Raw genomic sequence first — 13,170 nt, 5'->3', positions numbered from 1 at the left:
CTCTCTGTAGCCCTCCACACCATGATGGCTCTAGGTGCACAGGAGGCTCTGGTAGATCCAGGTGCAGCAGGCAACTTTCTGGGCTGAACTCTGCATGCGTAGCTTGGACTTTTTACGGAGTCTGTCTCTCACTCCCTCTGGATCACAATCATTGAGGAACGTTCCATGGTGTCTGAGATGGTCAGGGCATGCTCATGGCCTGTGCACGTGAGCATCAGAGAGCCCGTGAGTCCATCTAATTCCTCCCAACTGACTCACCAAAAGCCCTTTTCATCTTGAATTAGCCCTGGCTCTCCACTCATGACTCTCACTTTGTCTGGACAGCTAGTTCACTGCTGAGTTGGGTACCCAACTGCCGGCCAACGTGCCTGCAACCTCAGTTGACGTCGCCCTGTAAATTAGTGGAGATAGAGGAAACCCTTGAACTTGCCATGCTCCTACAGGAATACCACGGGAACTGCTACCCTCTCCCCTTGATGGATAGCACATTCAAAACACTCTGCGGGCCCTAGATCTTCACCAAATTGGATCTATGGAGCATATGCAACCTGATCTGCATCCACCAGCAGAAGACAGCGTACATGACACCCACTGGCTATTACAAATACTTGGTGATGCCATTCAAACTTTCCAACAGTCCAGCCATTTCCCAAGCCTTCATCAATGAGATCCTCTGACACATGCTGCACAGGTATATGTGTCTACATCAACAACATCCTCATCATCTCCGAAGACCCAAATGATAATATTTATCACAGCAGATCAGTGCTTCAGCGTCTTCTCAAAAAACCAACCGGACTGTTAGAATAATGCCAGTTCCACACTTCAGTCATTTCCTTCCAGGTTACGTTCCTTATCCCCAAGGCATAACCAAAGGCTCAGAGAAAGTACGTGCCAGCGGTGAATAGCTCTGACCGTGCTCCCTCAAACAGCTACAGCATTTCTAGGCGCTTCTTCAGTTTCTACCACTGTTTCATCTGAAACTACAGTCAAATTGCTGCTCTCCTCACCTCCCTCACTAGTCACCTACCTCACCGATAATCTGGTCAGCTGCCAGAGACCACACCTTCGAAGAGCTCAAGAGACGCTTGACCACCGCTCCCACTCTCCACCATCCGAACCCCTCCAGACCTTTTGTGGTAGAGGTGGACATATCTGACATGGGTGTTGGAGCCATATTCTCCCAGCAAGGATTGGATGAGAAGACACACCCTTATGCCTTCTTCTCGTGCAAATTCAATTCTACATTATGGAGTAGGATTCGGGGGGTGGGGGGGCTTACTCGCCATTAAATGTTCCTCAGAGGAATGGATGTTTTGTTGATGGGGAACAACGAGCCATTCCTAATCTGGACTGACCACCATAATCTCATATCCATACAACAGATCCACCAACACAATCCATGTTAGTTTCGCAGGACATTCTGCTTCAAACGGTTCAGCTTCATCAAATCCTACTGATCCGGCTCCAAGAACACTAAGGCAATGCCCTGTCATGACAGTTCGACCCATCTGAAATGGAGATCAATCCTCAGCCCATCATTCCATCCTTGCAAATCCTCACCCTGATCATTTGGGACTTTGAGAACCAGATCTGTCTGCTCAGACCTGCTCTGGCCAACACACCTGACAACTGCATATATGTGCCAGAGGCCGTGCACTTGGAGGCACTCCGGTGGGCCCACTCTTCACCCCCTCTCCAGCCATCCAGGCACATGACTGACGCTGGATTTTCTGCAATGCCAGTTCTGGTGGCTCACCAATGTACATCAGTTTTTTTTGCCTGCGCTCAATATACCCAGTCCAATTCCTTCAACCAACAGCCCTCTTGTCTTTTGCGGCCACTACCTGTTCCTCATTGTCCATGGTCCCACATCACCATGGATTTCATCACAGGTTTACCACCTTCCGATGGGGCTATGGTGATCATGACAGTGGTGGGCAGTTTCTCCCAGGTGACCCACTTCATTACCCTCCCTAAATTTACTTCAGTCATTGAGAAGGCTAATCAGATTCTTCAACATGTTGTTCGCCTCCATGGCTTCTATCAGGACATTGTGTCAGACTGAGGCCCACAATTCATCTCCAGTTTCTGGCAAACCTTCTCTTCCACTTCTCTGAGTTGTCCTCTGGCTATCATCCGCAGAACAATGGGTAGTCAGAAAGTCCCAACAGCAAGTGGAGAAGTTTCTGTAATGCTTCTCTGCCTCTAACCCTTCCACATGAAAAATGTATCTGCTTTGGGTTGAGTTGTCTCACAATTTACACGGGGCCCTGAGGACCATGTCTTGTTTCCATTCAATATCTACCCTTGTGCATCATCTCCTGCAAGCTCCCCCCACCCCAATCATTGGTCCCTTCAAGATGACCCATTGTATCAATCAGTACTTTAATGTCAAGCCCATTGTCCATGGACCACTCAACTGATCTGAGCCTGCACCTCTGGAACCTACAATGTTGGAAGATGGTCCAGTGTACATGGTCCACCAGTTGATGAATTTACGTCATCGTGGATGGGGTGGGCAGTATCTGTTTGACTGGAAATGGTACAGCCTGAAGGAGAGGTCTTGGGTGCCATCCAGTTAAATCTTGGATCCATCCGTCACCAAGAAGTTTCACCAGACCCACATGAATCGCCCTGGGCCGTCAGGTGCCGGCCACAGGAGGGGTGGTCCTGTCAGTCCTACACAGGCAGGCACTTCCCAGTCTCCACCCAGCTAACAGGAGTCACCTGCCACTTATTTCTAACTCATCACCTGCAGCCTATTTAAACCCAGCTCTCATCCACAGCTCTTGTTCACTTTTCAAACCAGCCAGCCTCAACCAGTTGTTCCTAGCCTTCAAATATCTGATTGTCTGTTGTGTTGAGTATCTGTTCTCCCTTGACTTGCGGCCTCCTCGTGGCAGTTTATTATTGAAGTTATTGTTCACTGCCGAATCATCTCTGTTGCTCTGCATTTGGGACAAGACTCTACACTTCCTGACACTTGATCAACCCACCCTTCAGACTCCTGCCTTCCAGGGAAACAGTCTCAGCCTATCCAGAATCTCCTTATAACTGAAACTCTCCAGTCCCAGTACAATCCTTGTTAATCTTTTCTGCACCCTCCATTCAGCTGGGTGAGTGCAATATTTTAACAGTGCTCTTTGCATTGATTGCAACATGATATACCAATTCCTCCACTCAGTGCCCTGACTGACAAAAGAAAACATTTTTCGCCACCGTCTGCCTGTGTAGCCACTTTCAGAGAACTATAAAAACATATCGAATCTCATTATAACAAATCCCAGTGCTAATCTACACTGACACCTGGTTAAGGAAAACCTTGGTTTTAAAATTTTCAACCTTTTTCAAAATCCATCCATGACCTTGTCTCTCTGTAGTTTTGTAGTCTCCTCCTGCAGTATAACCATCACATCCTCAGCGGGTGCATATTATGTCATAGGTCATTGTCAGTAGTCAGGGCTTCTGAAACAGCATGCACTGCCCCAATAAGGTCTTCGTCCTTGATTGGTTTCTGTTGCAACCAAATTCACCCCAAATGAATCATCACATCTTCCCTATCATTTCACCTTTGCATTAGCACCTGTTTCTTCCTTCTGCACCCTGACTCTAACTACTGGCATCTCATTAATTATCCACTGAGCCACCCATTGTGTATGAGCGCCCACTGCTGGCATCATATTTTGGAAAATTTTGTCCTGCTCTTACCTTTAAAACTGCACTTTCTGGTCAACTATGATCAGGTTGGAAAATAAGAAAAAAATATATAGATTATTTTGTACTACTGCCATTTGACATTGGTTTTGGTTTAAGTGTTCTCACTTCTTGGAGAATTATGATTAGTGTAACAATCTCTAGCTGCCCTTACAGAGCAACAGGGAGGAGACAACAAATTTAGTTTTGTCATTGTTTTCCAGATGCCCAAGTCAAGTAAGGAGAGTAAAACCTTACTTTACACTTCTATTGTAATACTTTGATACCCAGATCACAGTTACAGTATGAGGGTAGCATATTAGTACTGCAACTAGTATTCTTCCTCATGGCTCCAGTGACCCAGAGTTTGATACTGAACCTGTGTCGGGATTCTCCTGGTCACCATATGTTTTTTTTCTCCAGGTGCCTGGTTTCTTCTATATCCCAAACACATGTGGGTTGGTAGATTAATAGGCCACTGTCAGTGGCCTCCTGCCATTGGAACGAAATCAGTAAAAAGAATTAGTTTTCCCAATTTTCCCTGACGTAAAAGATAATCAAATATTTCTATCCAGAATGTTGGTATTTCTTTCAAGGTAGGCATTATTGGAAATCAAGGTAGATTATGTTTTGAAAGTTCAGTTCAGTATTGTTAGTCTTAAACATTGCTTAAATAAATGCAGACACATTTAGGAAATATACAGTACGTTAGGAAATCCAATATAAATTTACTGATGCTCTGGTAATTTTTTTGCTTTCAAGAAAAAAGGTACACAATACGATTAATTCAGATGTATAGTACATTTTGATGGCACTATGATGGTCGTACTGTCTTTTGTACCGTCTTTCACGATATTAATTAGTATCCTCTTGAAACAAAGGAAAAAGGGATATCAAAGATTCGTTTATTCTAACTTTCCCTTACTGTTGGCATCTGGAAGTATCACAACTCTAGTTTGTTCAGCTTCAAATTTATGTCAATTTTTCTTTAAATTACTAAGTGGATTCTCCTTCAACCAGTCCTGCCTGTCTGAGCAGCCTATGCTTCCTCTTTATCTTACCCCCCCCCTTTCTCTTTCTCGATAAATATTATATATTGATGAGTTCTTCGATACTGAGTCCTATGAATGAGTGAGCAGCTTTCTCCTTTGGTGAGAATGTAAACCTGAGAGAATCAGATGGAACTTCACATCCTTGTTTAAAGACAAAAACACTTCTTCTCTTTTATGAACAAGAGAAAATATGCAGATGCTGGAAATCCAAGCAAAACACACAAAATGATGGAGGAACCCAGCAGGCTAGGTAGCAATCTATGGAAAAGAGTATAGTCGATGTTTTAGGCCGAGACCCTTCACCAGGATTGGAGAAAAAGAGATAAGAGTGTCAGAATTAGAAGGTGGGGGGAGGGGATGAAGAAGCAAAAGGTGATAGGTGAACCAGGAGAGGGGGAAGGGTGAACTAAAGAACTGGGAAGTTGATTGGTGAAAAAGATACAGAGCTGGAAAAAGGGGGAATCTAATAGGAGAGGACAGAAAGACATGGAAGAAAGAAAAGGTTGAGGAGTACCAGAGGGAGGTGAGGAGATAAGGTGAGAGAAGGAAAAGGGAATGGGGAATGGTGAAGGGGAGGCATTATTGGAAGTTCAAGAAATTGATGTTCTTACCATCAGATTAGAGGCTATCCGTAATATAAGGTGTTGTTTCTCCAACCAGAGTGTGGCCTCATTGCAACAATAGACTGACATGTTGGAATGGAAATCAGAAGTGGAATTAAAATGGGTGGCCACTGGGAGATCCTGCTTTTCCGGGCAGACAGAGCGTAGGTGCTCGGTGAAGTGGTCTCCCAATCCACGTCGGGTCTCACCACTAGAGAGGAAGCCACACTGGAAGCATCGGATACAGTATATGACCCCCAACAGACCCCAACAGGTGAAGTGTCGCTTCACCTGGAAGGACTGTTTGAGCCCTGAATGGTAGTGAGGGAGGAGGTGTAGGGGCAGGAGTACACTTGTTCTGCTTGCAAGGATAAGTGCCAGGAGGGAGATCAGTGGAGAGGGATGAATGGACAAGGGAGTCACGCAGGGTGCAGTCCCTGTGGAAAGCAGGAAGTGGGGGAAGGAAAGATGTGCTTGGTAGTGGGATCCAATTGGAGATGGTGGAAGTTATGGAGAATTATGTGCTGGACACGGAGGCTGGTAGAGTGATAGGTGAGGACAATATCCCTCGGAACTTCAAATTGATGCAGACTCATATAGGTTAAGTTGGAACATACAACTAAAATCTTGGTTTAAGGGCAGATGATATTTTATTTGTAGTTAATGAGATGGAGAGATTTAGGGAGGCAACTCACAGACCTAGGACCTTAGCAGCTGAAGTAAACAATGGTGAGCAATTAAATATATGGTTGTTTGATAGGCTAAAATTATAGGAGTGTAGTATTCTAGGCAGGTTATAAAGCTGCCTACATAACATGAAAGTGACAGACAATAATTAAAGAAAAGTTAAAGTGGTAAAATGAAGGCTGGATCCATTTTTGGTGAGTCTGACATTTCCACAGCTGTTTCCATAGGAGCTTGTAAGAGTTAAGATTGCTCTATCTCAACTAAACCTTTGACAGAGGATAGTCATAGTTTTGGACAAGCTGCTTAAGAGTAAATTTCTATACCACTGAGTCTGCGATCTGTGAGTGAAAACATCTGCAGCTGGGATTTCAGGTGAAATCCTGGATGCTCACCCACGAAAAGCAGAACTGAGTTCATCTCAAGTGTAGGAAGAGGCTGCTTCCCCTACCCCAAATCTCAAGAATTTCTTCGTGAAAGAGGCAGGATTCTCTGGGGTGACTGTTCCAATTTCATTTCATAGGGAAGTGCTGTGATCCTGTTTTGGAGGCAGCTTTCTCGCTTGTCATTAAATGAATGAAGAAGCTACATCCCGACATGCAAGCTTCAAAGGAGTTCATGATGAACACGTGAGCAAAGGAATCCCGACACAACCATTATGCTTCTTGAGCACTCAGCACCTTGGATTTTCCACCCCACCATGATGAAGTGTCCGATGATTGATTTGACTGAGCTTTTTTCAAGTACAACTATTTTTTTAAAAAAGTAATATTTCCAAAACAAGTTATGGGATAATCTTGAGCCCTAGATTTAACATACTAACGGGAAATTAAATATGGAACCGACACTAAAGCCACTACTGCATTATTATTTGAGAAGAATATGCTTGGCAGCTGTGAACCATGAATCATTGGAAAGACTGAACTTCAGTCAGCTGTGGGCATGTGATGTGAATGCCATGAATTAGTAGCACCAACGCAGTGAGATTCTGCAAAAGTAATGAATTATAAACTATCAAGGCAGTTTAAGTGTAACATTGTATGCAGTGACATTTTCCACTTGGCCCAGCTGCTTCTCATCTGTCAATGGCAAATGAAACCGATGTAAAATAGGAAAGAAATTCATCAGCCACACTCGCATTGCCAACTTACAAGGCCTCAAAACCCCTGTCTTCCTTCATGTGACATACGAGCTAGCAAAGGGTCAGATGCTGAATGCATCTGATTAACCTGTCGCCAGCATCGGTGGCAAGGTGAACTGTAAAGCATTACTAGGGCTGGTGGGATAAATCTCTGCAAACAATAACACATTCCATTGGCAGCACAACCCAGATCATCAGTTGAAGATAACAGGAAAATGTTTCTTTTATAGTTTGACGTGTCTGTCTATTTTTTTCTACAGACTCCCATGGACTCACAGAGTTGTGTAGTATGGAAAGAAGCCCTTCAGTCCATCTTATCCTTGCTGACTAAGCAGCCTAACTGAGCTAGTCCTATTTGCCTGTGTTTGACCCATTCCTATTGACGTAACTGTCCAAATGACTTATAAATGTGTAATTGTACCCACCTGTACCACTTCCTCTGGTAGCTTCTTCCATACACTCATCACCCATGATGTGAAAACGTTGCCCCTCAAGTCCCTCTTCAATCTTTCCATTCTCAGTTTAAAACTACACCCTCTAGTTTTGGATTTCCCTATCCTGGGAAAAAGACTGTGACCATTCACCTTTTCTATGCCCCGAGTTCGTAACTCAGTCTTTCCAGATGCTGGGTTAGCTTTCTCCTTCGGGCTTTGGTATCCTCCTTGCTTGCTTAGAATCAGAATCAGGTTATTACTGACATACATTGTGAAAAATGTATTGATGCTTTTTATCACTTTATGGTTTCATTTTAATGTATAATTTATATTCTGCATTGTTGTCTGTACCTATGTGCCTCTGATATGCTGCTGCAGGCAAGTTTTTCATCGTACTGTACCTCACTAAACCTGTGTGCTCATGAAAATAAACTTGAGTTAATGCTGAAGGTTTCTGCTGACAGGAGACATTCAGCATGGACATGAGTGACTGTCAGTATGCCTGTGTACTGAAACCATCCAGGTTATAGGCTTCACACGCTGTCTGCTGAACACTGTAGAGTTGAAGCAGGCAGCGCAAACTCAAACTTGTGGCCAGTGAGGCCTAGAAATGGGAAGAGATGGACAGCCATGGGGAAACGGGAAAATGCAGGGTGAGACTGCATGGAGACCGAGAGTGTGTGAGTAGCTCTGATCAGTGAGAGTGTGTGGGCTGGGAGCAGAAGGAAACAGGCAGGCTTGGGGAGTGAGAGGACACAGACAACCCCAGAGTCAAGAGCTTGCGGGCAGCCCTGGTGAATAGGAGCGTGTGTGCAAGGGTAGACTTGTGCCATGGGAGAACCGAGTAACTCCAGGAAGAAAGTATACACAGGTAACCCCACCCCACCCCAGAATGGGTATGTACAAATAACTCCAAGGATGGAGGAGCATGGGAAGGCCCAGTCTGAGTCCAAACATAGGGTTGAGTGTGAAGTCCTTAGAAGCTCAAGGTCAAAAACAGTGAGTTCTCAAACCTGCTTTCCTGGACAAGTCTAAAGCCCCATTCATCAACCCTGTTTTGGCACCAGTCGGGCTGAACTCACATTTCAGCACATCTGCATGATCCTTTCAGGCTGCCGTCCAAAAAAATCTGTGTACTGATCTTAATCTTTGTTTCAGAGAGAGGCATAGATAGGGTAGACAGAACCTTGCTCCACGGGTAGAAATACCAACTACTAGAGGACATGCTTTAGGGGTGAGAGGGACAAGTTTAAAGGACGTGTGCGGGGTTAGCATTTTAGTGCATGTTCAGTGCATGGAAGAGGCTGTTGGGGGAGTGGTGGAGACAGCTACAACTGTGATGTTTGAAAGACTGTTAGACACATGAATGTGCAGAGAATGGAAGGATAGGGATCATGTACAGGCAGAAGTGACTAGTTTACTTTGGCTTTATGTATGTCACAGTCATTATGTCCTGTTTCCTTGCTATGCTGGGATTCAAATGGATCCCCAAAGAACAAAACACACAACTGATTCATTCTCCTGTCTGACCCCTATATCCCTGAGTTCATGAATCTATCCATGAAAATCACTATAAACTGGACAACCGCAGCTCTCTGGCATGGAGAATTTGAAAGGCTCACAATCCTCTCAGTGAAAGAATTCCTGTTGACCTCAGTTGGCCTCTTACCTTAAGTCCTTACCCTGTGGTCTCAGACTCCCCAACCACAAGAAGCAGCCTGACACCCTCTTACTGAGAGTTCTTAGTGACAGATAGGTTCACTTACTGGCTCAGAAGAGCTTGGAAGTATTCATTTGGATGCTGCTCAAACCATAATATATAGGCTGCTCAGGACAGTCCCCGCAGCAAGCAAGATACTGAAAAAGGGCAAAAAGAAACTTCCTTCTTTTGAGAGTTCAAAATACCATCACAACTTTTTTTGGGGTTAAGTAATGTTTCATCCATTTTAAGTTAAAACACTCAGTACAAAGTTTGATGAAGAACTTCATCCGGAGAAAAAGAGAGAGCCAGAACAGAAAACTGTGAAATGTAGGCTGAAGTCTGGATTCAGGATGTGCTCCAGGCTGCTTATTACTAGCAGAACTTAAGCCCCCTTTTTCCCTCTTTGCTGAAGGTTATTTTAAATATTTCACTGAATATTTGAATGCATTAAGAGTCTTCACCAGACAGCAATCGGTGCTCCATGTGTTCTTCATTTACAGAAATTTGGCAGCTGTGAAATCCACTTGATTGCACCAAAAGGAAATAGCAGTGTGACCCTTAATGCGCCAATAACATCATGGTGGAGGATATTATATCCATTAGCAGCTGGGAGGAGGTTATTACTGATCCAGACCCCAAGCAAAAACCAGCAATGATGAGACCCTTGGGACCAACAGCGATCAAAATGCCAAATGATGCCATTTAACTTTATCAGTTTTGGTGGTAAATCTGTAATTTATAAAACTGACTCGATTGCAATGCGAACCGCTCTTTTAAAAACTCTGCAAATTTAAGAACTGCAAGCGCTCATCTCTGCAGATAAATTAGGGTTCTTCCCTGTTTTCTGAAAGGCTTTTTTTTTATTGCTGCATGGCACCTTTAGAGACCTGAGCAGTTCTTTAGGAATCTCACTGAGATGACATTTTGCTCTTGAGATTCCTCTTGCTATTCTACAGGCTTTTTAACTGTGGAGGATATCACATATGTTCTTAACACACACAACCACATGTGCACACACACGTGCACATGGACATACACACAATCATGCACACATACACACACACACACACACTAAATGAGGGTTGTTTGATAACAATGACGGCTGTTTAATAGCTTTGATAGCAAGTGGGAATGTGAATCCAAGTTTAAGTTTTACTTCCCCAGCCATTTGGCACTGTGGTCAATTGAATTGTAAGGAAGCTTCCTTGTAAGGTTAGTGACCATCATTTACATTATTTTCTCCTTTATATTCAGTCCTCTGGCACCCTGCCTACTAAGCTTTGAGAGTTTGGCACCCAACCTTAACAGCAACAGTTCAAACTATATTGATTAGTGACAGTGCAGTATTCATTTTTATTCTGATAACTGAGGCTCTGCAATTTTCATACAAAGTGAAGGTTTCACATTTACTATAAAATAAAACAGCTTGTCATTTTTTTTTGTCTTGAATTTTGTCTTCCATCATTCTCTCTGCTTGTAAGTCTGTTCCAGGGCCTATAGCCAATCATAGAACGTAGAACAATACAGCTCAGAATAGGCCATAGAGCCCATGATATTTTACCGACCTTCAATGCAGCCCATCATTTTTCTTGCATCCGTGTACTTATCTAAGAGTCTCTTGAATATCTCTAATGTATCAGACTGTAACACCCACCCCAGCAGTGAGTTCCATGCACTTACCACTCTCTGTGTAAAAGACAAACATCTCTGACTTCCCTGTCAATATTTTTCTCCAATCACCTTAAAATTCTGCCCTCTTGTATTTGCCATTGCCACCCTGGGAAAAGGGCACTGGCTGTCAAGTCTATCCATGCCATTTATCACCTAATACTCCCCTGTCAAGTTGCCTCTCATCCTCCTTTGCTCTAAAGAGAAAATCTCTAGCTTTTCCATCCTCTCCTCATAAGACATGCTCTCTAATCCAGACAGTATTCTGGTAAGTCTCCTCTTTAGCCTCTATAAAGCTTTCATATCCTTCCTATAATGAGGTGATCAGAACTGAATTAATACTCCAGTTTGCTAACAATTTCATCAAATGGGAAAATAGGAATTTCTCAGACCATCCTAGTTACCATCCAGCACCTTGCTCATTCCGCTAGCTCCTGTCTTTCAGGTGTTCTTCTCAAGCTGGTACTTTTATCCCAGTGGCTCCATCACCATTGGTGGAGACTGCTGACTTTCACTGTGAAGATACAGTATCCTTGGAGGATGGGCCCCCAGAAAAGCCTCACTGCACATTCTACATTCTCAAAACATAGGCCCCTGCAAGTATTTTTAACCAGATTCTCAACTTCCCTTGCAACTTTCAAAAACTATCCACATCCACCCCAAATCTCTGTTCTAGACACTTTTTCAGAAACTTAGTTAAGTTCAGCCAGTGCTGCTGACTCCTTATATCACACCTCATGAATAGGGCCACTGCAGGGGCGTCCATGTCATGTCATTGGAAGTCTTTCTGACTGGTTACTCCTGCCATCATCATTCATCAAGTAATCCTACAGCCGATTACGTCTGAAGACAGCTGCTGAATCATCACTGGCTGCCTTACGTGAATGATTGTCAACACCCAGTATATCTTTGCTGGAATTTGGTGAGCCAGTAGGAAAACAATAGGAAATCAAGGATGAAAGACATCTTTCACATGGTCAAGCGAGTGCAGACAATGTCTAAAGTCATGCATGAACTTTCTAATGAGAAGACAGGTTACATGCACTGCTGCAGCAGTCACTTGTGCCAGAGAAAAGAGGTCTACATGGGTGGTTAGGGCAACCAGGCTTCTTGTAGAAGGGAGGGAGCGGAAATCCACTCCCATGGTGATCTGCAAGCTCACTTGGTGAAACAGGGCTTCTCTACAATGTCTGAGACCTGTGACAGGGAAAGACAAATCATAAACTCATTCTTTGAGCCCAGCCCATATGCAGTTCAAGATCTTGTCAACACCAGTTTGTGAGCTATGGATTGTAACCATTACTGGAAAGATCTATGAGTTATTGATCAGACATAAAAGAAGATCTTGTGAATGTATGTTAATGCACTAAATAGGACTGTTAACACTGGCTAGGTGCCACTATGGTATCAATGAAATGCACAAAAAATTTTATGTTCAGCCTGCTCGGGATCAGTCTGGCAAAATTTCCTTGCACACGGCAATTCCAATGCATATTTTTGAACACTATCAAATTTCTAGACTGCTGATATTTCACTTTGTTTCCAATTACTACACGTCTTGTTTATCTTCTCAAACATAAAAAATTCTCATTGCACTTTATGTTCAGAGGAAAATATGGCCATAATTCATCTTTATGTTGCCTTGCGTCCACTGCTTCAGAGTGGCATGTGCTTTAATATTAATTACCTTTGTAGTGCTTGACTCCGTTTTATAGTCCAGTTCTGAACTTTAAAGGATGTGATTGACCTTGCTTGTGTTTCTGCGTAATATTGATGGGCTGTTTTTTCAAAATCAAACATAGAAAGAAACCAATCTACTTAGTGCAGAAACTGGATTTCATTTTATAAGCAGGTCATTGTAGTATTCAAAGGCTGCATGTAAACAGAAACAAAGGAAACAGGGCGGAAGGCAGTGATTATAAAACAGTACGTAATCTAATCAAGGGGTTCAAGTGGCAGCATAAACAGCAGGAGTGAGAGTTAGATAGTTTATTTGCCATCTCAACACCAAGGCTGAACTAATTTCTTATAATCGCTACTCAGCCTATGAGTTTCATTCTGTATGTAGAGGTTTTTCTTTATATCAAGAGTTAACTAAATTGGCTTCAAAGGATGGAAAATACTTACTGGACTACAACATGCAGAATACTTGGCATTTTCGTCTTCCTTGTTAATTGAGAATACACAGTAA

Source organism: Mobula birostris, chromosome 2, assembly GCF_030028105.1.
Source record: "Mobula birostris isolate sMobBir1 chromosome 2, sMobBir1.hap1, whole genome shotgun sequence".
In the NCBI taxonomy this organism is placed as follows: domain Eukaryota; kingdom Metazoa; phylum Chordata; class Chondrichthyes; order Myliobatiformes; family Myliobatidae; genus Mobula; species Mobula birostris.
Note: the sequence above shows the minus strand (reverse complement) of the source record.